Source organism: Lutjanus erythropterus, chromosome 18 (assembly GCF_056507025.1).
Source record: "Lutjanus erythropterus isolate fLutEry1 chromosome 18, fLutEry1.hap2, whole genome shotgun sequence".
NCBI classification, from domain to species: domain Eukaryota; kingdom Metazoa; phylum Chordata; class Actinopteri; order Lutjaniformes; family Lutjanidae; genus Lutjanus; species Lutjanus erythropterus.
In genome coordinates, this window is record NC_139334.1 from 7,988,286 (window position 1) to 8,014,636 (window position 26,351).

At 41.7% G+C, this 26,351-nt stretch overlaps 1 protein-coding gene across 4 annotated transcripts in view; it reads left to right on the forward strand.

The window, feature by feature from the left end:
• The window catches only part of LOC146310561 (AT-rich interactive domain-containing protein 1B-like), a 248,035-nt gene that overhangs the window by 80,786 nt on the left and 140,898 nt on the right, over positions 1-26,351 (forward strand). The gene's annotated exons all lie outside the window — the stretch shown is intronic.

The following is a 26,351-nucleotide window of genomic DNA, read 5'->3' on the forward strand; positions in this document are numbered from 1 at the left end:
TGGGCTAATGACCTAGCCAGAGCCATTAGCCTCTGAATAACCTTTTTTTGAAGAAAGGGTTATAAGGAATATAAAACGGTTCTCAGTAGAACCCCCTGGGTTGCTTCTTGTTAGCAAACTTAAAACGTGAAAGATTCTGGACAGAACCCCTGTAAGTGGGTTCTGAGTGGAGCCATTGCACCATAGAAGGGTTCTCTTTGAGCGCTCCATATTGGGGATTCTGGTTGGAACCATGTAGAATGTTTATAATAGGTTCTACCAGGAACCAAAAAGGGTTTTCCTATGGGGACAAGCCAAAGAGACCTTTGTGGGTCTAGTCAGCATCTTTATCTTTAAGAGTGTATGTCATCTGCTTTATCTTGGCATTTCTCCTTTTTTTTCTTTTATTTTCATTCTCCCACACTCTTTACACCCCCTCTCCTGTTTCCTCTCTGTCTCTCCCTCTAAAGTAGCATCATAAAAGCGTTTTTTCCCCTCGTGCTGTAATGAGAAATGGCCTTGATGTATCAGTGTGTGAATCCGGAGCGAGAGAGAGCAAGGCGAGGCGAGGAGCCACTGTAGTCGCGGGGGCCGATCTATTTGAACCACCACCACTATCACCCCACATTCCCTCGCCACTTTAATCGTGGCGTTTTACCCCTTGGGTTCTCCGTGTGTTTTCACATCCCATCCAAAGCGCGTGGCTCGCCGAGATCCTAATCGGCGGCAAGTTTTGATGAGAGAGAGAAACAGAGAGGGAGAGATGGATAGATAGAAGGAGAGAGAAATTGCTCGGCGTTTGCCAGGCTCTTCCAGCAAGCTGTCACGGCAGAGATGTAACCATTTTTTTTCCTCTCTCCCCCTCTCTCTTTCTCACTCTCTTGCCGGCGTTTGATGTCAGATCTAAAGCTGCTGTCATCTTTTTTTCCCCCCTTTCTCTCTGTCAGGAGGGAGGGAGCGCGGGTCGGCAAAGTGTCATGTTGTTGTTTTGGGACGAGTCTGTCGTGTGATGTGGCGGGATTTTTGAAGGAAGACCAAAGGGAAAAAGTGCTTTAGTAACTTATCACAAATGCAAGTCACAGTGCCCCCTTGGGTCTTTTAAAATGTAATGTATTGGAGATAGAGCATTTCTTGTATTCCATAACATTGATCACTTGAATGCTCCAATTAGAAAAATACAGTTATTATTAGTGTAGCATTAGCATTGCTGTTAGCGCTGACCATCTATCTATATTACCATGTAGCTGTGGCGTTGACAGTAATGTTCATGTGACTCTTCAAAGCATGACATTAACATTGAATTCAGTTGCTTTTCTGTCACAAAGTTTCTCAGTATAATGAATGGCTGTGTGAGTGATGTTTCCATTGTATACATTTCAGGTTTAACGGATTTACTGCTTCTCATCTGCTGCCTGCAGAACATGCTACTACAGAACCATTCCCTGAGTGTATACGTGTATATGTATATATTTACTGTTCATAAATAACTGTATATATTGGTACTGATTTGTCAAGTGTAGTGGTTTTACTTATCTGATACTGGCCCTAGGAGTGTGCAGAGTAGGAGGGGGAAAACTGCACTGGTTTTCAAGTCAGAGTGCTTGATTAGCTTAACAAGTAGTAGGCCAGTGATAAGTGTTTCCCTTGGCCAAAGCCTCACCAGCACTGGTCCTTGACTCTTCAGTTTATGTTGGTAATGACTGGATCTTGAAATCAAACAAGAGCTGGTTTCATGCAAAAAAAAATCCATGATCTGGAAGGTGGTGAGGTTGCAGTGCCTGCACCCCTCACAGTGACATCCTTTCAATAAAATACAGCTCAAGCACACCTCATCATTATTTCTCAAAGCGCTCTTGACAATATATTGTTTCAATTCAATTCATTTTATAGTATGTCCTATTCCTCTCTAAATCTGTACTGTATGTTCTATATGTAGCACGAAGGAACTAGAATTTTAATTTCATTGTGCAACCCTGTGTTGTATAATGACTTACTTTGATACAAGCACCTTTTTCACTATATCATTTTAACCTGACCCGGCATTCACCCCCTTACTTTCAATATAGGTTTTGCATTAGCACTTCAGAATACCTCGCACAGTATTTTCAGCCTCTTCAAATTTGCTCCAGTCTAGCTGAGCCTGTTCCTCCAGTCCCACTCAATAGCAATGTCAGGAGCCGGAGCAAAGATCGTCTATTGAGAAGATGAAACACTGGATAGTGAAACTTTTTATTCAACCCCATCTGCTTTCTCCTACTTGTAGTTGCACACAATACAGTGAAAGGAAAAATACAGAAATATAAATGTCAACTAAAGGTGACACTTACATGTAAGTTTGTATTAAGCATAAAAAATAACTACAGTTTCTATCTCCAACCTAAGGTCATTACTTTTTGTATGTATTTATTGGGGTTTGTTTTAAAGACTTAAAAAAGACACATTTTAACATAACATAAAATAGTCACACAGTTGTAAAACCACCACCTCCCTCCTCAAAGGAAAAAAACAAATCAAAAAACAAACAAAAAAGGTCCATAATTCTCCAACAATCCTCTAACAATGAAAGGGACTCCAAACCTCATGACATTTGGCAGATTTCATTTTCATTGTGCAGCTAGTTTTTCAAGGACAAGGCATGCAGCAACTCCTTAAGCCAGTGACCAACAGAAGCTTTTTATATCCTTCCAACACAAAGAGATCAAGTGTCTTGCCTGTAACATATGTAAATTTGCCGTTTTTTTTCCCGTCTTTGCTGTTTAATGTACAAATCTCTGGGTATAAATTAAGAATACAAAGTTCAGGTCAGTTGGGGACTTAATTCAAGGTACTTTGCGAAATGATTTTTATAACTTCCTTCCAGAACTTGTGTATCTGAGGACGGTTCCATAAACAGTGAAATAAGGAGCCTTCTTCTGCATTGTACTTGATACAAATATCTGGAATATTCTGATCCATCTTATTCAGTCTAGCTGGAGTAACAAGTCGGTCTGCTTTTTTTAAAGATTATTTTTTGGACATTTTTGGCTTTATTATTTGATAGAGTTACCTGAGGATATGACAGGAAAGGGGGTAGAGAGAGAGAGGGGGGAGATGACATGCAGCAAATGGGCCGCAGGCGGGAGACGAACCGGCAGCTGCTGCAGAGGACCAACAGCCTCAGTACATGGGGTGCACACTCTACCAGCTGAGCTACAGGGGCGCCCCAAAGTTAGTCATCTTCTGACAAAACTTTTCATCTCATCTGTTCATTTGTGGCATGCAGGAACTGGTTGGTGAATAACACCCAATAAGAGTATAGGTAAGCAGTATCCATGCATCGATATTAGTATCACTAAAATCCTAATGATATCCATCCCTGTATAGAATATACAATAATAGCAAAAGAACAGCAACACAACAAACAGCATAAAGGAAGGAGTGAGAGCTCTGTGTTTTCCTCCTATCTTCAGTGCCCTCAGCCCTTTGCATCTTTTTCCTAACATCACTAAGCAGAGCCAGTTCTTCCAGTGCCACAGTTGAGGTGAGGAGCCAGGGCTTTCATACCCACTAGCCCCCCCACCTCCCACCACCACCCCTCTCTCCCCCCAGCCCTCCCCTCAACCCCCCGTTCCAGTCACTACATGTTCCCTGCTCTCCGGCGCTCCCCTGACAGCCTGCCAAGCTGCCGCACAGCCTCCCATCCTCTGGGACATGGGAGAGGATGGCCAGCCATGTGGAAAGACAGACAGAGAAAGAGAGAGAGAGAGAGCTGGGGGTGGGAGGGTGAGGTGAGGAAGGAAGGGGAGGGGGAGGAGGGTGAAGACCGGGATGAGAAAGAGAATGAGTAAGAGAGAGGGAGAGGGCGTGAAGCGGTGAAGTGAAACGTGGTTATCTTTTTGTCACTTGTTCAGGGTGAGGGATGTTGAATTCAGGCTATGGGGTTCCGGCAGCAGCATGTTATTCACACTAGCACACACACACACACACACACACACACACACACGTACACACACACACACACACAGAAGAAAATATTTTTGTATGTCTTTCAGCGCTCATTTGCCCCTCCTTGACTTATTTTCCATCAGACAAAAGGGAAAAATTCAGAGACACTATCTCTCCCTCACCGTCTCTTCCCTCTCGCGCCTGTCCACCTCGCCCTCCTCTGTTTTCCGAGTGTTAGGTCATGAATGATTGACAGGGCACAGCTGGAGAGGCCTGCTCCCCTCCCGCACACACACTCACACACCTCTTTCCTCACAAACACCCATACACCACACGCTTTGATACACATTCTGTCCTCCGTGAGCTGTTTTCACACACCACGTGTGTGTGTGTATGTGTGTGTGTGTGTGTGCTCTATCAGAACATGTCAGTCAGGCTGCCTATACAGTACATGCTCTCACTTTGGCTCTCCACACTGCTGTGTTTTATTTCAGAGTCCCCAGGCAGGCAGACAGGCCAGCAGGCAGCGCAGAGTAATGTCATCCAGCAGGGTTAGATTCAGCCTCCACATTAGTGCACACAGGGGGGAGGAGAAAGGGAGGCAGAGGGAGTCAAGAAAGCAAAGAAATACGAGGGAGATGAAGAGGGAAGGAACAGAGTGATGAGGGAAGGAGGCAAAGGACGGAGGAAAAACATGTCTCTTAAATTGGTTTGGACGTATGGTTTAAAATATACAAAGATTACATGCTGTAGATGCAAATCAAATTCCAAGAGACCATTCAAATTACACTGACAAAATGCATTAGCAGTCACAGCAAGTGCATTTTCAAAGTAGGAGCATAATTCCTGGTTGTATTTTTGTGTGTATTTGAGTGATAGATACTTAAGATATATTTTTGCAGAATGTGGAGAGAGAAAAGGAGGGTAGGTGGGGGAGAAGAGGGAGGCAGGGAGACTCGGAGACGAGATGTTCTCTGGACCCTGCTGCCTATTCTTAGAACAGACAGCAGCACTGAAGGCCACAGCAGCTCCCTGCCACTGCTATGAACATAGCTGCTCTGAGAATAGGACAGCTAATCTGAAGCCAGCCTCACACTCTGAGGTATTGGGGAATGGTCACGCCAGTCTTCACTGGGTCACTTTGGTATTTTTTCAACCTGGACACTATTATATCCATGTTTTTGTGTCTTAGTAACTAATGGGGACAGTAATTTTTGAAACCGGTCCAGTTTTGAGTGAAACGTTAACCCTCTGGGCAGCTAAGTCCACTGAAAGCGCTTATTTTTTTTTCCCACTGACAGACCGAGACTGTTATTGTGACCAAATTATGTAAAGGATCACTACAAACACTCTTTTTTACAGACTAAGATACCTTTTGTTTAACTTGAAACAGCTGTCTAATTGCTCTTGCCAAACTAACTCAATTCTTTGTATAACTGCAATTTTAACATTGTCATCGTCTTCATTCATACTTGACAAAATAAAATAAAACTCACCAAAAATGTCATGGCTCATCCTTCCACTGTTCCAGCAATCACCAGCTCTGGTTTGGTCTAAATAAACCCTCTATTCGCGGCATTAAATGTGAAAATATCGGGAGAGGAGCGAGAGGGAGGTTGGAGAAGCAGCAGGGAGAAACAACATATATTTTTAAATCTACCCTGGTGAATAAAGTGTTTATTTCAACCAGACATCCAGAGCTGGTGATTGTTTGAACAGTGGAAACATGAACAAAGATGTTTTTGGTGAGTTTTATTTTGTTTCTGTTGAGTTTGAAAGATGACAATGGCAGTGTTAAAATCACAGTTTTTGTAAAGGGAACTTGTTTAAGTTGGTGAGAACAATAAAACAGCTGTTTCTGGTTAAACAGGACATATCTTACTCTTTAAAAAAAAAGTCTGTGTAATGTTGTCAGATACTTAGAGTAATAATCTGAGCCTGTCAGAAGCAAAAACAACCACTCTAAAAGGCCTTCTGCCTATAGCAGCGCTCTCCCTCAATACTGAACCAGTTAAAAAAGAATGGTTTCCACATTACTCACTTAAACACATACACCTGGCAAAATAGGGTTGCGGTTCCCCTTGAAACCTATAGACCTGTTCTCTCAAATATGAGTCAAAGTGTTTGATTCATTGTCACTTAATGAGTTGGTAGTCCATAACTAACCATATACTTGTGATCTTTGGATGAAGATCACATACACGTATATAATCTGCATTCTCACCTCTGCCCTCGTTTCACTGCAGACCCAGATATCATGACACAGCGAGTCAGAGGACCCTGGCTTCATCTAAAATGCAGACGGGCTATTTTTCCGCTTGTATGCCAGCCTGTTTTCGTTTGCTCCTCATGAATCATTTAGCCGGCACACACAGTTTCATGTACACGCGTAGTCTTTTTTTGATCCTCAAGAGCCGGGAACACGTGTTTTTGCCGGGGCCGTACAATTTGTTCCCCCACGGCTTGAAAACACAGATGTACAGGAAGCGGAATTGATCTGCAGTTAGAAAATTTCTCTGGGTCTTTCATCTGTGCACATCATCAACACCGTTTTTAACCTGGAGAATTCACCTGCGATCACGTCTGAAACCATGTTCGCAGTCACTGTTGTTTTAATTAGGCAGTTTTCCAAAAACTTGTAGCTCATTTTTAATATTTTATCTGCTTAAATGTCTGCAGTGCCTTGAGATAAAGCCACATAGGAATTTAGTTTGAATTTTATAACACGCTTTAGTCTGCAGCTCTACAAGTCCAACTTGAAATGATGTTCGCTCAGGGGTGCAGATCTCATTACTGTTTAGGGGGGACAGTAGTGAAAATCAGTCCTACATGAATCTGCTTGAACCTTGTAAACCTTGCTGTTTACAAGGTTTATTATTATAACATAGGTTAGGTATGAATTATTTTATTAATATTTAAGCCAAACTACATTCAAAATGTGGGTATTTTATGGTAGGGCCATATTTTTTCACGGTAAACAGTTTTAATACACACCCAAGACTCTTTTCTGATTCTCTTCAATCTTGAGACACAATTGGCACACCTGTCATTTACTCAGTAACATCATTAACTTACCTGTGATGAAGTGTTTGACGCAGATGTACATTACACATACTGACTGGCCCGACACTACAGCCCTTGTTCTCGCTAGACGAAAGTGACGTATGTGGTTCATACCACTGAGCAGGATACGTAGGGGTACATAAACAAAACCGTGTTGTGATTATGTGTGAATTATTTTGAAAGTTGCCTTCATTAAATGTGTATTTTCAATTACATAATTAATTTCAAAATAATTTTGGGAGAAAAACGAATTTTTTGTACAAATTTGGGTGGACACATCCCCACCACCACCCCAAGATCTGCACCCAAGTGTCCACTGAAGACAGCTGAGAAGAGGCCAGCCATTAATTGCAATATCCAAGTTTGAACCTTCATGTTGTCAAGCATCTGTACTGCTGAAGTGTCCTTTAGCATGACACTGAGTCTCTACCAGTACTCCTCTGCAGCTGACACTGCACTCCCATCCCCTGCGGAGGAGAGACACACCAAAAGAGAATTTCCCTATGGGGATCAATAAAGTATTTTTTTGCCTGAAGGCTTTTAGTCATATCTTTTGGCAAAATTTGATGGCTACACACTGTTCTACCTACTGGGAACTAGGCTGGCCAGTGTAGGTTGTTAAAGCAAACTGGTAACACAAGGCTGAGCAGCAGTGGTACAGAGAGAAAGGGGGCTCCTCAGCTGCGGAGGAGGCCATGTTTTTACCCAGCCACCCCTGACAGGCTTGCTGACTGAAGCCCAGCACAGCAGAGTGAAGGGTAGATAGTAAAACTTGTGTGTGTGTGTGTGTGTATGCGTCTCTCCCAGCACCACTCTCACACACTTGCCTACCCTTATGCTTACACATGTGTACACCCCCAGTGTGTGACAGGCTTTATGATTTGAGAGTGAGGGGGGGAAATGGAGAGGGATGAACTTGGTTAAGAAAACACCAGTCCGATTCCACTGGCGCCTCTCCACCAGCCTCTCCTACAGAGGAGGAGAGACAGAGGGGGTAGATAAGGGAGGAGGAGGAGGAGGAGGAGGAGGAGGAGGAAGAGAGGAAGCGAGGACTGACCCTAGAAGGAGAGAAATGTTTCCCCTCTGCATCTTTTTTTCTCCCTTTGCCCATCAGTTCTCCTCGTTTGGCTGGTGTCTTTTGTGGAAGCTTACTTTTTCGAACAGATGAGGAAGACTAGTTCAAATTGAGGACATAAGAGGACACACACACAGAGACACACACATATACCACTGATCTGTATTTCTGTGACAAGCATGATTCTGCATATCATAAGCATCTTGTAAAAAATGTATGATATAAATGAAACTGGATAACTATGTGTGCGTGTGTGTGTACATATGTATGCATCTGTGTCCATTTCTATGTGCGGTGCAGCAGTGTGTATGTATTATGTACTATACAGGTTTTGTTGTTTTTAGGGACACAAAGCACACACCAACACCTTCCTATCTGTCCTCCCGTTCCACCACGGGGCAGTCAGCAGCGTGACAGTGTGTGAAAGCTGAGGCTGCTGTATCGTGATGTTGGATGCACACAGTAAATGAACATGACACACTGCGTGTTTTACCAGTTTGGCTTGTCCTTTCGAGGTGTTACATCCGCTGTTGTTCTTAAAATGTGACGAGGATCCTAGTCGGACATCACCTCAGTTCTCTCAGTTCAATTTGTTTTGACTGCAACTACTGATTTTTTTTTATTATTGATGAATTAATTAATCAATTAAGAGTCCAAAGTGATGTCTTCAAATTGCTTCTTTTGTCCAACCAACAGTCCGAAACCCAAAGACTTTACTTGCCATCATAAATGGCAACGAAAACAGAAAATCCCTACATTTAAGAAGCTTTAACTAGCAAATGTTTGACATTCTTGCTTGAAAAATGACTGAAAAGACTAATTGATTATCAAAATAGTTGGATGGATTTGATTGGCTTATTCGTTATCCGACTACTGTTCATAGTTAAAAAAAAAAAGTTCTGATAAATCTTTTACACATCCTGCAGTGCAGCAAACTGCAGGTACACAGATAACAGCTACCTGGTGTAGCAGTTAGCATCTAAAGATTCATATATTTCCCTCAGGAGTTGGTGGAGACCAAATCAGAGCTAAAATAGGGGAGAATATTCGCCAGGTTGCTTGAAACTCAACTCCAAATGAATGCTAATACTGTTTAGTGTCAGCTGGAAGTTTCAATAGGCAAGTGCATTGTAGCCAGCAGTATCTCTATAACTTTCTAATGTGTTAATATGTCAGTCTTTGTAATCTGTGTTTACAATTTGTTCCGCTGCCCTCAGTTGCCCAAAAAAAAAAAATAAAAAAATCAATCAGTCATTCAAAAACCAAAAGATTCCTCATATATTCACAAATGTCAAAGAAAAACAGCAAATCCTGACATTCAGGAAGCTTGAACCAGCAAATGTTTGACATTGACAAATGGCTGAAATAAAGTGGCAATTACAATAGTTGGGAACTATTTTCTTTCTATCGACTAATTGATTAATCGACTAATTGTAACTCCGGATAAAACAGTCATTCATATAGACTTCAGAGCACCACATAGATATCCTCAAGTGCATACTTGATCTATAGATTTCATTTCCACCAGCCATTAATGCCAGATATGCCCTTCTGGCACTGAGCCTCCATTATAAATGGTGATTTTCTGTTTCCACATTAATATTTAAATTAACTGTTAAAATGGCTTCAAATGTTATTGAGCCAATCTGAACTGAAGATTGGAAACATCTATTTTATATTCATTAGTAGTTTGGACATGGGACATGTTCTCTTGTCAAATGATTTTTCACTATATGAATCTGGAAGAATTGATCTTCCTTGTTGGATAATAATGTCGATTGAAGTAACAAATATTTGAAGTTGAGTGACACTTATTTTCTTCTCACAGTCTACCTTTTCTTCCGCTCATCTTCCACTCTTTTGACTGTAGCAGTGAAAAACAGAGAGAAAGAAAGAGCAAGGGAGAGAAAACAGAATGCTGTACACTCTTAGAAATAAAGGTATTAACTGGGATTATAAAAGATTCTTCAGCTTGTCCTCATAGGAGAACCTTTTCTGGTTCCTGGTAGAACCTTTTCTTAGGGTTCTACTCAGAATACTTAATGTTGAGTTCTACCTTGAACTCAACTATAAGGGTTATACCTAGAACCATCTGTGAAATGTTACACCCAGAACCTTTTATGAGCAGTTCTACAAAGAACATTCCTATGGTGTAATGGTTCTACCTAGAACCCTCCCTGAGGATTCTATAAGAACCATTCCATCTTCTAAGGGTGCTAACAAGAACCAACTCACAGGGTTCTATTCTGAACTCTTTTATGTTATGGCACAAAGAACCCTTGACAAAACAACAAAAGTTCTTCAGCTTATTTTATTCCAAGGGAATTATCTAGGACCCACCAAGGGGATTTTACTGAGGCCCCCTTTTGTCTTCCAAGGGTTTTATCTAGAACCCACCAAGGGGATTTTACTGGGAACCTTTTTATATCTCAAAGTTGTTATCTAGAACCCACCCAGGGAGTTTTACCTAGAACCATTATGTTATGGCATGAAGAACCCTCGACAAATGACTTTTTTAAAGGATATCAACAGTGCTTTAAGAAATCTTGCAGAGAATCCCTGATGACCCTTTATTAAAAAAATGTTTCTTGAGAAGCAGATGGTTCTGGATAGAACCCTTCAGCCCTTCAAGAAGAACCCTTTTGAAACCCTTATGTCTAAGAGTGTACAGAAAGAAGACTATAGAAAGTAAAAGACTACATCATCTCCCTAATACTTTCCTTTCCTTCTCCCTTCTTTAGCGTTTCTCCTCTGCCTTCCTTCCCTGTCCACTCCCTCTTTCTCTGGCTTCAGTCATCCACTTCTAACCTTTCTGGGTTTATTTTTGTGTCTGGTCCTGGATGCCTAGCCTCCCAGCAGGCTGTCCAGGCAGGGGAGGGAGGAAGGAAGGAGCCAACAGAGAAATGAAGGAGAAGAAAAGTGAAGGAGGCACAGAAGGAGGGATGGAGGGAATGTTCTGTCATCACCATGGCTCCCTCTGGCTGCTGGGAGGCTGAAATTACATCTGACTTTGAAGTTAGGGGCAGCAACACTGCCTGTGTTGCTATAGTGACAGGAAGTGTGTGTGAGTGTGTGTATGTGTGTGTGTAAACTCCTTGGGAGGTTTATTATGCATGATCCACACTGTGACTAGTCCTGATGGCATTACAGTGCTGTTATTAATCTACTCTCATAAGATACCTGTGCTTTAAACACATCCACACACGAACATATCCGGGAATTCATGCTAAGAATCATTCACTCACACACACACACACACACACACACACACACACACACACACACACACACACACACGACCCATTTCACAGCTGGATTCAAACTTCATGTCGTGCTTTTTAAAGATTAAGATAAAGTTTTTCCTCTTATTATCTTTGAGAAGGTTTAGCTGGCTGCACACTGCGCTCCCAGGCAAATGCACAAGCAAGTGTGTGTGAAAAAAACACACACACATTCACGCAGAGTTGTTCAGATTGCAGATAGCTGTGTTTGGATTGTTTGAGCTGCTAATATTCCACCAAGTCTCGAATATTCATGGCTTTTGTTTCATCAAACTCTGAGAGCGAGGAGAAGAGCAATTTCAAAGGTAACATAGATAGATAGATAGCTAGATAGATAGATAGATAGATAGATAGATAGATAGATAGATAGATAGATTCTGTTTTAGAATAAGACAGTAAAATAAAAAGTATGAAAATGGGAGCGTGAGAGGAGATGTATATGGAGAGAGGAGGGATGGTGGGACGGAGAGGGTGAAAATAATGTTCCATTAATGCAGAGCCAGGCTCTTGCTGAGGGCCCAGCGCCAATCTGCATCTCCCTACAGTCTGCCTGCTATACATTTTTCATGAACGCTGAGCGAGAATTAGCGACGGATTGCCGCTGCAAATCGCTTCTCCTTGGTCGGGGGGCCAACGGAGAGAGAAAGGAAGAGAAGGGTGAGAGTATAACGGAGGGAGGGAACAGAGCAGAGACGGGGAGAGGTGAAATAGAGGAGAACAGAACAGGATGATTGAATGGGGTGTGTGGAGTAAAGGAGGGAAAAGTGTAGTTTAGTATTTCACAGGTGTAGTGTCCATGCATGATATCAGCTCTGATTATGATCAGCCTATACATACCCAAGTCACACTCCTTGTCCATGTGGTATATGTAGTGATAGTGCAGTTCTGCCATTGTGTCTAATGTAACTTTGTACTGATTCTCCAGTATATTTAACTAAGTTTTGTACAGTATTCTGTTCAAATTTGGCTTGAAATAGTATGAAAATGCCGATATGATATCAAAGTTGGGTGTCTCATTAAGCATGCACAGAAATCTGAGTGAAAATAAATGTCCATAACTATTAGAAAACTCCATTTAAAAAACCGCCATCTATGCTCTCCTCAAATCTACCAGACTTCTTTGACAAAAACAGTCATTTTATCTTGCAGAACACGGATGTTCAGTCGGTTAGTTTGTTTGTGTCGTTGTGTGACATTTTGGTGTTTTTACGTAGTTTTTTGAATCTGAGCTAACATTACTTACTGTGGATTGAGGCCCTGGTAGAACAGCAACTGCAGTGTTTCGAAAGGTAAAATGACTGTTTTTGTCAAAGGAGTCTGGAGCGATATAACAGCTTTTATGATTAGTTTGTGGAATTTATTGCATAATTTTTGTAATAAATGTCAGAAAAGTGTAGAAAAATTTGAATGACATTGAATGAAATTTGGATTAAAGCCAATTTCTAGTGCTTTTTAGATACTTACTAAAACACACACAAAAGCCTAAATTAACTAGTTAGAAGGCTATTATTGCTTTGGGTTTACAGTGGATTTAAATGCTGACCGTGCTCAGACTGTCCAAGTACTGCAGTTAGTACATAAATGTTCCTGGATACAACAACAAACATGTTTTTACAGAAGGACGCTGTCTGCCTAGTAATCCTAACCTTTAATTTTGAGAAAAAGTCATATTTTTCTTACATAGTTAAGTCCTCTCTTTTCCTCTCCTCCCCTCCCCTTCTCTCGTCCACTTCTCTCCTCTGCTATCCTCTTATTTCCTCTCCTTGGCCTGTGCACTATATAGTTGTGACCCCAATCTTAGCCTGCTCTCTCCACTTCAATATAACCCACTTTCCACAGGTGGCCTTGTGCTGCCATTACAGACCTTCACTGACCGCCTGGCTGACTGGCTTAGTCATATGCTGGTTTACTGACTGGTTGTCCACCTGCTCTTTGTTTCTCTAAAGAAAGATTTTCTGGTCTGAGTTTGGCTGTGTGAGATTGGATGGTATTTGTAGGTGTGTAGAGGCAGGAAATCAGTCTCTAATCAGGCCTCCTGTAATTAATTTAGCCGTCTGCAATTTACAGCAGGAGCAATTATATTTAATATTCCATAAGTATCATTTTTGCATCTGTAGCTCTATAAATAATTTCCTTGAATATATCACAGTGAATAATGTTCAGCATTTGATCTCATACATTTTAAGACACACACAGCTATAGTTCTCCCTGAGTGTGTGTGGACCTAATGGACTTGCAACACACTGTCACCACTTTGCTCTCCACAGCTATAATATTATTCCTTTATGTGGGCTGTGGGACGGATTCCGAAATGTGTGTATCTGTATTGGTTTTGGCTGTATATATACATATACATATTTTAATTATCGAATAATCTACAATTTTTTTTCACGATGAATAGATTATTTGTTTAGTCTATAAAATGTCAAAACAATTGTGAAAAATGTTAATCACAAAAGTGACATCTTCATATTGCTTCATTTGTCCAACAAACAGTCCAAAACCCAAAGACTCTTCATTTACTGTCATAAATGAAAAGAAAAGCAGAAAATCCTTACATTTAAGAAGGTGGAACCAGCAACTGTTTCTGTCTGAAAAATGACTGAAACGATTAATAATCAAAATAGCTGGCGACTGATTTTCTTTCGACCAACTAATCATTTAATCAGCTACTCGTTGCAGCTCTGATATTGGTGTTGAAAAGATGACAAGAGACATGAAACATGTCTTTGACAGAGAGAGAAGACGTGTATTTGTGTGTGTGGGGCCTATGATTGCTGTTGTAATCTGCTCTCTCCTGCCAGCCACAGTTATTACAGTTGTCGATATGGTGCTCAGGGCTTTATAGACACAAGCAACAAGACTCAGGCTGGACGCTCGCCAGTGTGTGTGTGTGTGTGTGTGTGTGTGTGTGTGTGTGTGTGTGTGTGTGTGCGCGCCAAAGTGCTTTATAGTTGTTTGCACCCTTGTGTGTGCACATGTGTGCATGATCCTTTGCTCTGTGTGTATGTAATTGAGCTCCCCTCTCATGTAAAGACTGGTTCAACAGTGTGTTAATTGTTTATGTTGCAAAGTGTTTGCTCCAGCATTGTGTGCATGATATTTATGGTGCCTGCTTGCATGTATGTCAGTTAATGTGTGTGGGCCTATCTTCACTTTGCCAAGTTTACTGTTTTAAAGACTCGCTTGCTTCACTATTAAAGGGATAGTTTGGATTATATACAAGTGGGGTTTTATGAGGTACTTTTTGTATTAACTACATGTCATTGGCCAGTGCTGCAGGATGGAGAAGCAGAGAGGAGTCTTGGTGCAGGAAACTGAACAATGTTCTGCTGTGGACGGGGTCAGAAGCTGCCGTTACATAATTAATATCGCTCTCTCAAAACCAACCAAACTCTATAGGCGAAATCATTAATTTTAGAAAGTAATTTTAAGAATTGCTGGTCTACAGCTGCTTCGGGCTGTTAGTTTGCTTTTTTCATTGCGTGACTTTGGTGTTTCAAAAAGAAAGTTTAAATTCACCAAAATCACACAATAAGGCAAACAAGCTAACAGGTCAAGACAGTGGTAGACCAGCAGCTCCTGGTCCAGCTGGTTTGGACAGAGCAATATTTGGTTTATATATCAGCGGTTTTCCAAATCAGAAAAAGGCTGTCTGATGGCAAGTAAAGCACTGAAAATATTCCAAATATAGCGTGCACTTAAAATGATACTGTACTGATGGACCTTTTTTACACTGACTATTGATAAGTACCTCGTACAACCCCACATCAGATAATCTGAACTATCCCTTTAAAGGATGAAAGAGGGGGAAATGAGAGATCGGTAAAAAAAGGAAAAAAAAAACAGCATGGGGAAGAGAGGAAAAGGCTTCAGTGTCTCAAAGGTGTTGCAGGAGAGTCCAAAAGAAGAAAGGGACAGAATGAGGGAGAAAGAGGGAGGCGGGGCGGAGGGTTTTTGGCTGGGACGGAAAGCGGAGAAGGAAGGGAGGCATTGAGGTGTGGACGGGTTTTCTCCTCGTGGCATTCAGCCCTGACTGATGCCTGTTGTTCAGTCCACTTCTCCTGTTTACTGTCCTGCCAGCCTGATTACTATCAGGGCTTGGCAGTGGCTTACAATGGGACTGAAACAATGCTTGTGCAACATTTGCTTTTGTAACACTGTCATACATGCATACGCACACACACAAAGACACACACTGCGAGGGTCACCGATGGCCCATTTTCCCAGTCACACTGCTCTTTTGGAAGTGTACGACCATCTGTCAGTGTTGGCCAAACGATTAAACAAATCCTCCCTCTCTGTCTTTCTCTCTGCTGCTCTTTCTCTGTGTACGAGTGTATATGTGTGTTCGTGCGCCAACAGTGTGTTTCGGGTCCTCGCATATCAGCAACCTGTGACCTCCGAGGCATGAAAAAGCCATCTCCCATGGCGTTGTGTGTGTGTGTATATACATGTGTCTTTTCTTTTGTTTTTCTGAAATAAAACTCCCATCTCTAGACGGATGTAGCACACTAGAAATTAAGAAACAATATCCCTTCTGTTCAGAGAAAACATCTTGTTTTTAATGGATTCTTTATGAGCTCTAATTCTTGGAAATGTTTCTGTGTGTTCTGACTAAGGTTTGGTTGTTATAATTGATTCTTATTAAGTTTTAATTGTTGTTTCTCTATGGACTGAGTACATTTTAATTGTTTTAATTATTTCATAATGTATTAAGACCCCCTGAGTCCACATCACCCGTAAAAACTGGGTGGAAAGTTTGAAAAATATGCAGCAAACCATGTTGAACAAACAACTCTTGACCTTTCTGGGGGCAGTTGGGGTTGATTGTGATTTTTTTTTCAGGTGTGTTTGTCTCTGTGTGAGTCTTTCTGTACAATTTAGCCTTTTCTATGAACCGGACTTTGGCTTGTGTTTCGATTTCTGCATACTGTACACGTGTATGGATTTCTTCTATACGGTGTACTGTTTATGTGTCACATAGTGCAGAAGAAGAGCATAGAAGATATGAGAAGAAAACAGGAGAAAAAGAACAAAAAGAAAATGAAAACGGAGAGAAAAATACTGTGTTAGGGAACTGAAGTATTTTGCACATACTGTACCTGCAGTCTGTTGTATGCTTCATGTGTGTGCATCTATCAACACAAACATTACACCAGACACAGTGGTGAAATTTGGCTAGTAATATTTAGTGAGTACTATGCTTAAATTTTGAAGTACTTGAACTTGTATTTACATTTTATCTCACGTTAATGTGCAATAGCTGATTTTTTGGCAACAGAAACAGTGTGAACACTGCATCAACATGCTTTGACACATTTTATGTTTATATAGTGAACTCGTTAGCAAACTGATACCCTTTATATCCATCCAACAGATACAGAGCAATGTTTGCAAAAAAATTTTTGGAGATGTGTTTTCTGTCTGCCTAACAATATAATAATAATTTTTAGCTGTTTTTGTTTTTTGTTCACTTGCTAGTTGTTAGTTTTGCTAGTGTTTGTTTGCTGTTTGTTAATGTGCAGGTAGCAAACAGTTTTTTTTCTTGTTTTGTTTTGTTTTTATTTTTATTTTTTACAGCTGCCTGGTGTAGCCAAAAACTGTAATGACGGTGGTGAGGATGAACCAAACAGTGAAGCTGCAGGCCGGAAAACCAAAACTATTAACTAAAAAGCACTGTAGAGCTAAGGGCAGCTGCAGAGTTGGGTGACACCTCTGTGTGAATCCATCACAATTCACAACTCCTTTTACATACAAGCAGTCATGTGACCTCTAGCCATGAGACTGAAGATTGCAACCAACTGAACACTGCTCACCTCACCCTCCCCTTCCCCCCGTGGCCATGAAACTTGCTGAAAAGCTGTCTCGAGAGCCAGCGCTTTGTTTGCCTGGTCTGGGCTACTGTAGCAACTAGACAGTTCAATATGGCAGCCCATTTTCAAGAGGTTATACACTAATGAAAACATACTTATGAATATCATATTCAATTTCTGACGTATTCTGCCAGTCACTCTAAATCGTACACACTGGATCTTCAATGCTTTGCTTCACTTTTAAGCCACATATGTTTATTTGAAACCTGTTGAAAGCTGTTAAGATACTTTGCAGATTAAGACTCTGCAGAAAAAATATATGAATGATTACAGATTAGTATAGAATTATAGACAAAACTACCACTATAACACTATATGAAACTGTTAAAATTCGTAAGTAAATCGTAAGTGCATTTTTCTGATAATATGGTTCCACTTTTTTCTTTTAATTTTAAATGCAGGTTGAGATTTTTTATTTGTCATGGAATATACTTACATTACATTCCTTTCAGCGGGTGCTTTTGTCCAAAGCGATTTACTGTACATATCCTCCCCCAAGGACCTGAAAAAGGATCAGAGTACTTGATTTACCACTGACCAGACAAATGTCCATTTATGCAGCCAAACACCGAACTCATCAGAAGAATCACAAAAAGATTAGTCCTGTTTAGACAGAAAAGGTTTCACACTCACAAATCAACACACACACATACACGCACACTCAGTCGGGGTAATTTTGAAAGAGTCTTGTGGTAGCTTTGCATAGCATTTGGGCTAATGGCGTGCCGTGCGCTTCCTCCCAGGTCGGCGCATCCATTAGCAGCCATATTACTGCCACATAATGGCTTATTGGTTGGTGGGAAAAAATTACCAATGAGCCAGGACGAGAAGAGAGAGACGGAGAGATAAAAAGATGAAGAGAGAGAGATGAAGAAAGCTGTCTCTAGCAGGGCCTCCGAATTGAGTTACAGCTGTTATGATTTGTCGTCTCTCAAGTCTTTTTCTCTCTCTTCTTTTTCATTTCTCGTTTCCACCCCCTTCCCTTTCACCCTCAGGGCTTTGGGAGGTTTTTATCTTTCTAATGAGCCGTTGATTCTTTTTTTTTTGTCCTTACCTCATTCGTTCTGGATGGAAGGCAATATTTGTCATACTGTCAAGCCAGTATTTGCATCTAGTGTGTGTGTGTGTGTGTGTGTGTGTGTGTGTGTGTGTGTGTGTGTGTGTGTGTGTGTGTGTGTGTGTGTGTGTGTGTGGACTGCGGCGGAGCTAAGTGGTGTAAAGTGTTTACGCCGTGGTTCGGGTTGGCGTTGGTGGAAGAAGTGGACACAGGGGTCAGAGTAGTTTGGCACAGTGGCCCAGGTCTCCATGCTGTACTCCCGGCCTTATCAATATGCAACGCGGTAGGCGTTTGCACTTGACTTGATTGCTTTAATTGGTCGGACACATTTGCAACACACACACACACACACACGCTCGCTCTCTCTCTCTCTCTCTCTCTCTCTCAGGGTTATAGCAGTTTCAGACGTGCAATGGTTGCTCCAAATGTATTGTTGTTGTGATGTTTTGTCCAGTGAATGTGGGACTCTGTGCTTTTCAGTTCAACTTTGCATGAGTCATTCTGCTCCTACACACTCATATGCATATTCTGTAAACACACACGCTTTCACACACACACACACACACACACACACACACACACGCATACATATACAAACAGACAGTTTGGAGTAGGGAGAAGTTTAAAGGTGATCCTCTGTTATGAGCAAAATTCATAAATATGTATAAGACAGATTGTAATGCATGCACTCTATTACACACACACACACACATACACACTCACACACACACGACTGAACTCTCCAGTGTGTGTGTCAGTCACTGTATCTATGTATATCAGTGGCTGCTTGGAGGTAACTCAGCAAACATGTGCTTACATGCTGGCTTGGCTTGGGTAGCACTCGTGTTTATGTGTGTGTGTGTGTGTGTGTGTGTGTGTGTGTGTGTGTGTGTGTGTGTGTGTGTATGTGTATGTGTGTTAAAATGATGTGGAAATCAAATTCACCTTGAAGTGTCCTTCTCTCTCCCCTCGCCACCCCCGTATTTTTGCCTTCGTCTTCGCTTTGAACGCACTGCAGCACTCAGTTCAAAGAGAAACGCCTGCTTGTGCGTGTGTGTGTGAAGGAGTGTGTGAGTGTGTGTGCTGGTGTGTGTTTGTTAGGAATGACAGCAGCAGGGTTTGAGATGGAAAGAGGGAGAAAGAGAGAAAAGGCCCGCCGCTGCACTCCCCTTCCCCATCAAAGAGCAGCCAGGCTTAGAGGAGCACTCGTCCTTCTCCCATCGAGCCCCCCCTCCCCAATTAAAACAACCTGGGACAGAGGGGAAGGAGCAGCGAGGGACAGGGTGAGACAAGGTCAACTGAGGGGAGGAGGAGGTGTCAGAAGGAGAAGGGATGGAACAAATCGACTCAGGATGGAGACAGATCATTTGGGCCTCAGTGACCTTTCACCTTCTTGTCCTTGTTCAGGACGGAGCGAGTAGTGGGGCAGATGTTTGCCCTGCAGAGGTGGGAACCTTTGAGCACTGCTCCATTTTTCACTGGGGGATTTTTGATAAAGGGACACTCATTGCCTCCCACTTTGAGCTTAAGTGGAACATTTTGTGACAAGTGTTATTTTAGAAGCCTTTGTATTTTATAGTTTGTTTTTTTTATTGTGAAGTGTGTGTGTGTGTGTGTGTGTGACTGTGTGTATCTGCACAGATATCTTTGTGAAAACCAGTTTGAGTTTTAGACCTTGGAAGTGAGGACACTTTTGGAAATTGAGGACAGAATTAGGTTAAGGCTGGGGTTACACCGTTTCCTAACATGCAGAGTGTGAGCAAACTTGAGCGGATGGAAGGCAAAAAATTATCCAACGCTCCAAATTTTATTTTCAAGGGTCAATCTCATGTTATTCTTTTGCACAATGCGTTCAGGATCAGCACATGGATCTATTAATACATCTGTGGAAGTCAGAAACACCGATTGGTTGAAAATTGAGGAGCACAGCCCCTGATTGGTCAACAGACTAAACCATTTTCAAGAGGGAAAAATGGATAAATAACCACAGAAGACATTTGTGTTGGACTTTTGATTATGGATTCATTTTAGCACGTCTCAAAAAGAGGAGATAACAGACGAGACTCTTCTTGGTCTTGAGAAGCTGCTGTGTTTATTAACTTATGCACTGTAACCTGTACTGTACATTTACTGCCAGATTGACAACTTATTGCTAATTTTAAGTTTCTGGTTTGCTATGAGCACCATCATCACTCTCAGTCTGCTGCACCTGCTCGTGCTCTATCTCTCACTTGCATGCTGCACACACATGACACACTGCCCTATGCTGCAATTAAAAAAATATCCTTCAACAAAGTACAGTAAATGATTATTTGGGTAGTCACTTTGCATACTTTGCATTTTCATCATTGTGAGAAAAAAATGTATACCGTCATAGCCCTACCAGATACTACAAGCAATGTTGTAGCGACCCCTCTTGTGTTTCTCCCTCTGCAGATGAGTAAGTAAAGCATTTAAGTTACTTAGTCATAACTAACGTAATTTTCTCAAGTCAGCCTTGTTTCTGTGTAATTGGGGGATAGTTTACTTACTTGTACCTCCCAACAGCTTATCGTTTTCCTTCCAAAACCTGACCTTTTTGAGGATATTTCCATAAAAAGGGTACTGTGGACTATATTAAAGGTGCTGCTTCTCAGCCTTGACTCTTTTTGTCCTTGTTTGCTGCTTTGATGAGGAGAAACAGAAACGTCACTGTTGATTTTAACCAAAGAAAACAGATTGGAGGTGAAGCAAGTACATGAAACATAACCACGGTGAGCATAGGTTTTTAGACGAACGACATGTCACTGAGCCTGTTTGCCCACTCACAGAGCAGGTTAGGAATTTATTATTGAAAAAAAACAAAGCAATATGATGATCACTCATTCACATTGCTTCCAGCTAGGAACTGGTGTTAGAGTTAGGGCATAGCATTCCAATGGGCAGGGTTAGGGTAAAGGTTAAGGCACGCATTATATGAATGATGGCTTGTCTGCAAATAAAGAAACACAAGTGTGTGTGTGTGTGTGTGTGTGTGTGTGTGTGTGTGTGTGTGTGTGTGTCTGTGTGTCTGTGTGTGTGTGTGTGTGTGTGTGTGTGTGTGTGTGTGTGTGTGAGCATGCAACTTTATGGGCACATGTTCTTGTGCATGTTTGGTCTTTATTATTCCTTTGCTTTAGTACTGTAAAGAGAACATCCATGAGTACAGGCACGTGATTGGGTATGTTTTTGCAAGTGGATGCATATGAATTTGAGCTTGTGTATGTATATTTGTACATGCACACACTCATGCACTGAGGCTCCTGGGATCCTATTGGAGCATTTGACCTAAAGGTCACCGACTGGTAGCAGTTGACAGCTTCAGATTAGCGCTCAATATCTGATATTCACAGTTGACTTTTGCACGGGGTAATCAAACATGATTAATGTCTCCAGCGCTTTGTATTCGACTCTTGGTTTCCGAAGAGACGTGAGAAAATGAAAGGACAAAGGGAAGGATGAAATGGAGAAGAGAAGGAAGGAGAGAAGAATATTCCCCAGAATAAACATGTTTTTCTGGGGCATCAAAGGGAAGGAATCATTAAAGGGGAGGAAGGAAAAAAGATATCAAGGAAGGTAGGAAGGATGGAATGACATTGGGAGGGAAATGATGTAAGAAACACTGGGTTTTAAAGATCTTGGGAAATACAGAGAGAAAATAGAGACAAGAGACATTTGGGCTGCAAGAAAAGAAATATTCACATCCTCACTAGGCCAGATGGAGAGTGTGTGTTCCCCCTTCTTCTCTTTCTCACTCGCTCCTCCTGCATGGGTCCCACAGAGGCTGGCTTTAAGACGACGAAGCGGCAGGGCAGGAGACAGTAAAGGTCACCTCGTCTTTCTCTTCCTCCCTGCTTCCTCCTCCTTACCATCTCTGTAAGGATTTCCACTCAAAACCCTTGGCCAAACTTCTGTCTCTGCTCTGTTATGGGGAGAAATGTTGCAGCTTGGCATCAGAATAAAGAATTATTGTCAGAGACTCCTGAATCTTTATTCCAAAGGTGTGTTCAGATCACTTTTTAGAGTACAGTTACCACTTCAGATTGCAGCCGTTATTATATTAGTCTACTTCATTATCACAGCTGTCTGAAATCGAAACACATTATGAAACACTTGCACAAAATATAACCTTTTAATAGTAAAAGAAATAGCAAAATAAGACATAGTAAATAAGAAAATAGCAATGAATGTAAAATATTATATGCTTAAAATGATTGAATCCTGTAATATTGTGAAGTTAAAACATAAAAAAGCGTTTAAAGCATAAAAAATCAAGCACTTAATGTACCCTCTATACGCTCTCAGAAATAAAGGTGCTAACTTGAGCCAGAAAGCTTTTTTCAGCTTGTCTCTATAGGAGAACGCTTTTCTAATGTTTCCACTTGGAGGCCTCAAGATTTGACTTTAGAACTCCCTATGAGTTGTTCTACAGCCTTCTATTGTGGTAATGGGTCAATCCAGAACCTTTTCCACCAAACTAATTCTGGTTCTTCAACAAGTTCCACTCAAGAGTCTCGAAACCTTGGTGCTGTAGTGAACTACCTCACCTTTTTCCACTAGTTTTGAGAAGAACCATTGTAATCAAGGTGTAATTAACAGCCTGTAGACTATGACACGCCCACTATGGGCCTCAAGGAAAGACTACCCAACTTTTCAGCTTCCAAATAATTTTATTTTTGGTGGAAACGCATGAATGGTTCAAAATTAGGTTGAAAAGGCCAAACTGTCAGTTCAACCAGAACCTTTCCATGTTCTCTACGATGCTAACAAGAACCCACACAGGGGCTTCTACTGAGAACCCTTTTATATTCTTTTATACCATTGATGAAAGAGGTTTTTTGGATGAAACAAGTTCCTTATGGAACCTTCAGTCTTACAAAGAACGCTTTCTTCTTCAGAAGCAAATGATTCTGGGTAGAACCCCAGTCTTTCAGGAAGAACCCACCCTCATTTCTAAGAGTGTGCCTTTAAAAACTGGTGTGGTTTTTGCACCTTTAGTCCTCCATTTTTCTTCTATTTCTATTGTTTCCATGTCTCTCTATCTTTTTTTCCTTCTCACCCCGTCACTCTTTAACGTTTCCTCCTCCCCTTTCTATTTCTCGCCATCTTTTTCATCCTGATCTCTCTCTTTCCTTTTCGACCTCATCCCCTCTTATTTCCTGTCCTCCTCCTCCTCTCCTCTCTGACTCAGGAGGCTGTAATCTCCAAAAGGTCAGTCCTGGCTGACATTTTCCGTGGAACCTCATTGATTTCCGCTCCGCGCACTGTGATTGGCTAACCAAAGCTGCCTCCATTTCCCACCAATCCCCTTTAACCAGGAAGCCAGCCAGCCGGCTGACCCCTGGGTCAACCAGCTCCAAATAGCTTTTTCTGGAGCGCTACAGTCTTGTTTGCTCTATATTTCTCTCTCCTCTCTGCCCGCACACCTCCCTGCAGGCTGAAGAAAGAGGGGAAGGAGAGAGACGGATGGATGAAGGAGAAGGATTAAGGCTTAAAATGGAAGTTTACAAGGCCAATGGTTCTCATACCATGGCATAGGGGCTCCCATGGGGCCTTGATAAGGCTCCAGAGGGCCCCTGGCAAAACAAGGAATTATTTCATTTTACTGTATTTCACCAGAAAATGTGAGAAATTGTGAGAATGACACATATAGGTTGTACTCTCAGACTATTATACTGTATTTCTTCATACAGTGTAGGCAGCTAAACCCTTCATAAGTCCCTTATGAGTTTTGGGACAACATAAGTTGGCATCTGTGGCCCCACTGAAATCCTGCCCTACGAGCTCTGTAATTTGAATGTAAACTCAGCTCGCTATTTAATACTCTGCTTTCTCTTTGGAGAATACAGTAATGTAAGAATATAAGACTTGCCAGCTGATATACTTTAGAGCTCAGTACCTAAGTCTAGTGGTATACATGACATATACTTGGTAAATGTAAAGTAAATCAGTGAAAAGGCTGTTGCAGTTACCTGGATTAATTTGCATACATTATGAGAGGAGGATTAAGGGAGTTGTGTGGGAAAAAAAATCACACCTGACATTTGAAAGGGATTACGTTGACCCATCTTTGCAGCTTTGTAATCTTCCTGTTTTGTTTTTGCTGCTATATCGATGTCTCCGGGGAATATTGCTTACTTATTCACCATTAATAACTCAATGTCAGTTATAGAACATGATGATAAGCTGGGATGAGTTCCTTATTGGAAGGACGACTGCATCGCTATACTATTCTGGGTTCTTCAAATGGGAGCGACCACAGTCACGTAGGTCACAGCGCTGACGCTACCCTCCCCGTCTCTCCACTCCCCTTTTCTACCCCCACATGAAGGGATACTGATCCTCTTGTAGTCTCAGCTGGAAGATGTATACGAGCGCTTAGCTTTTATAGTGTAAAAAAACTAAATAAACAAAAAAAAATGTCAAGAAAGAAAATATTCTTACACTGGTTGTCCATAATAAACTGTTGACCTTCTGAATTCAAGCTCTCTTTCACTGGACTAAGACGAGCTTGTCCATAAAATACACCACAGACTTGACCGAAAAAATAAAACTCACCAAAAAGTCTTTGTTAGTCTCACCTCTGTTCAACAATCACTTGCTCTGGATTGGTTGAAAATAAATCCTTTATCTACTGCGTGAAAATACTGTGAAAATATAGTGGCTCCCCACTGCCTCTCTGATGCCTGACCTCTCTCTTGCTTCTCTCTGCTTCATGTCTCTCCTGTCCCTGGCTGCTGTGTCCATTGTCCCCGGAGTGAGAGTCCTGATTTGAGCTGTTGTACAGCAGCACGGTACAGAGTTCCTTGTTGTCAAGCTGGTCAGTCTTAGAGACTGTGTTTGGTCCATGTTCACTCAGAAGCTGCTGCCCACAGTATAAACATAATGAGCCCCCTGGTGCTCAGAGCTGCACATTTGGCCAGACCCCAGTCATATTAAGGTTATTAGCTACACAGCTAACTGAGCTAACGGCAGCTAGCAGGCTAGCTACAGCCAAAAAGAGATACAGCAGAGAGTATAGTGTGCAGCTGTTAGGAGTTACTCTGGTGATGCCCCTCTGGGGTTCATACAGCAACGTCATCATGCAGAAACCTACATCATATCACCTGGGAAAAGGTTTTTAGAATGGCTTGGAAAATAGCATTTTGACCCAATACCATGTACCGTGTGTTGCGGCTGTCGGTCCTCTGCAGCAGCTGCGGCCCATTTGCTGCATGTCATCTCCTCTCTCTCTACCCCCTTTCCTGTCATGTCTTCAGCTGTCCTATCTCAGTGAAGGCAAAAAAGTCCAAAAAATAATCTTAACAAAAAAATAAAAAAATAAAAAATAATAAACTGAATAAAAGTTAAATATATTACCTCATCCGTGAACAAGATTTCTGCCTGAGTCATATCAGATAGATTTTCATTGGCAATGGCGGTTGTTTAACAGTTAAGATAGCATCCCATGCTACTACACGACTTCATAAAACTATGTCCTTTGTTACTGTTTTGATTATGAGACCCCTTGCCGCAGAATTACATATTGTGCATTTAAGGACACTTCATTAGGCCTGGATTCAGCATAGCAACAGTGCATCTATTGTGGAGGTCCTTGACATGACTTTAAGTTTGGAAACCCCGGCCATAGGCTACACTATCACTTTGTGCTGAGTATCACTGTGTGCCTCAAACATGTCCACACATCTGGGCTAAGGCTGTTACAGAGATTCAACGTGTAGAACTGTGATTGGTCAGCTTGTGCTGCTTGTGTTTTTCCCTGCAAGTTTTTGCTGCATACTTAATGACATGATAAACAAGTTTCAGCTGTGCAGAAAGTGAAAGGGATATCTTTTGGTTACATGCATCTGAATATCCGCTGCTTATGCATACCCTCACTGATGCATGCACTTGGTTTTGCATATAACAAATATCAGAGTATTATACCTCTATCTATGTCTGCCTCTTTATCCGTCAGTGTTTTCTTCCTCCCGCCCCTCCCAGCTCTGCCGTTTCCTTCTGCAGAAAACGCCGTCCTCGTGAGACGGCAGTGGCGGCGCTGGTAGAAAATGTCCGAACGCGATGGCGTAAACAAACGG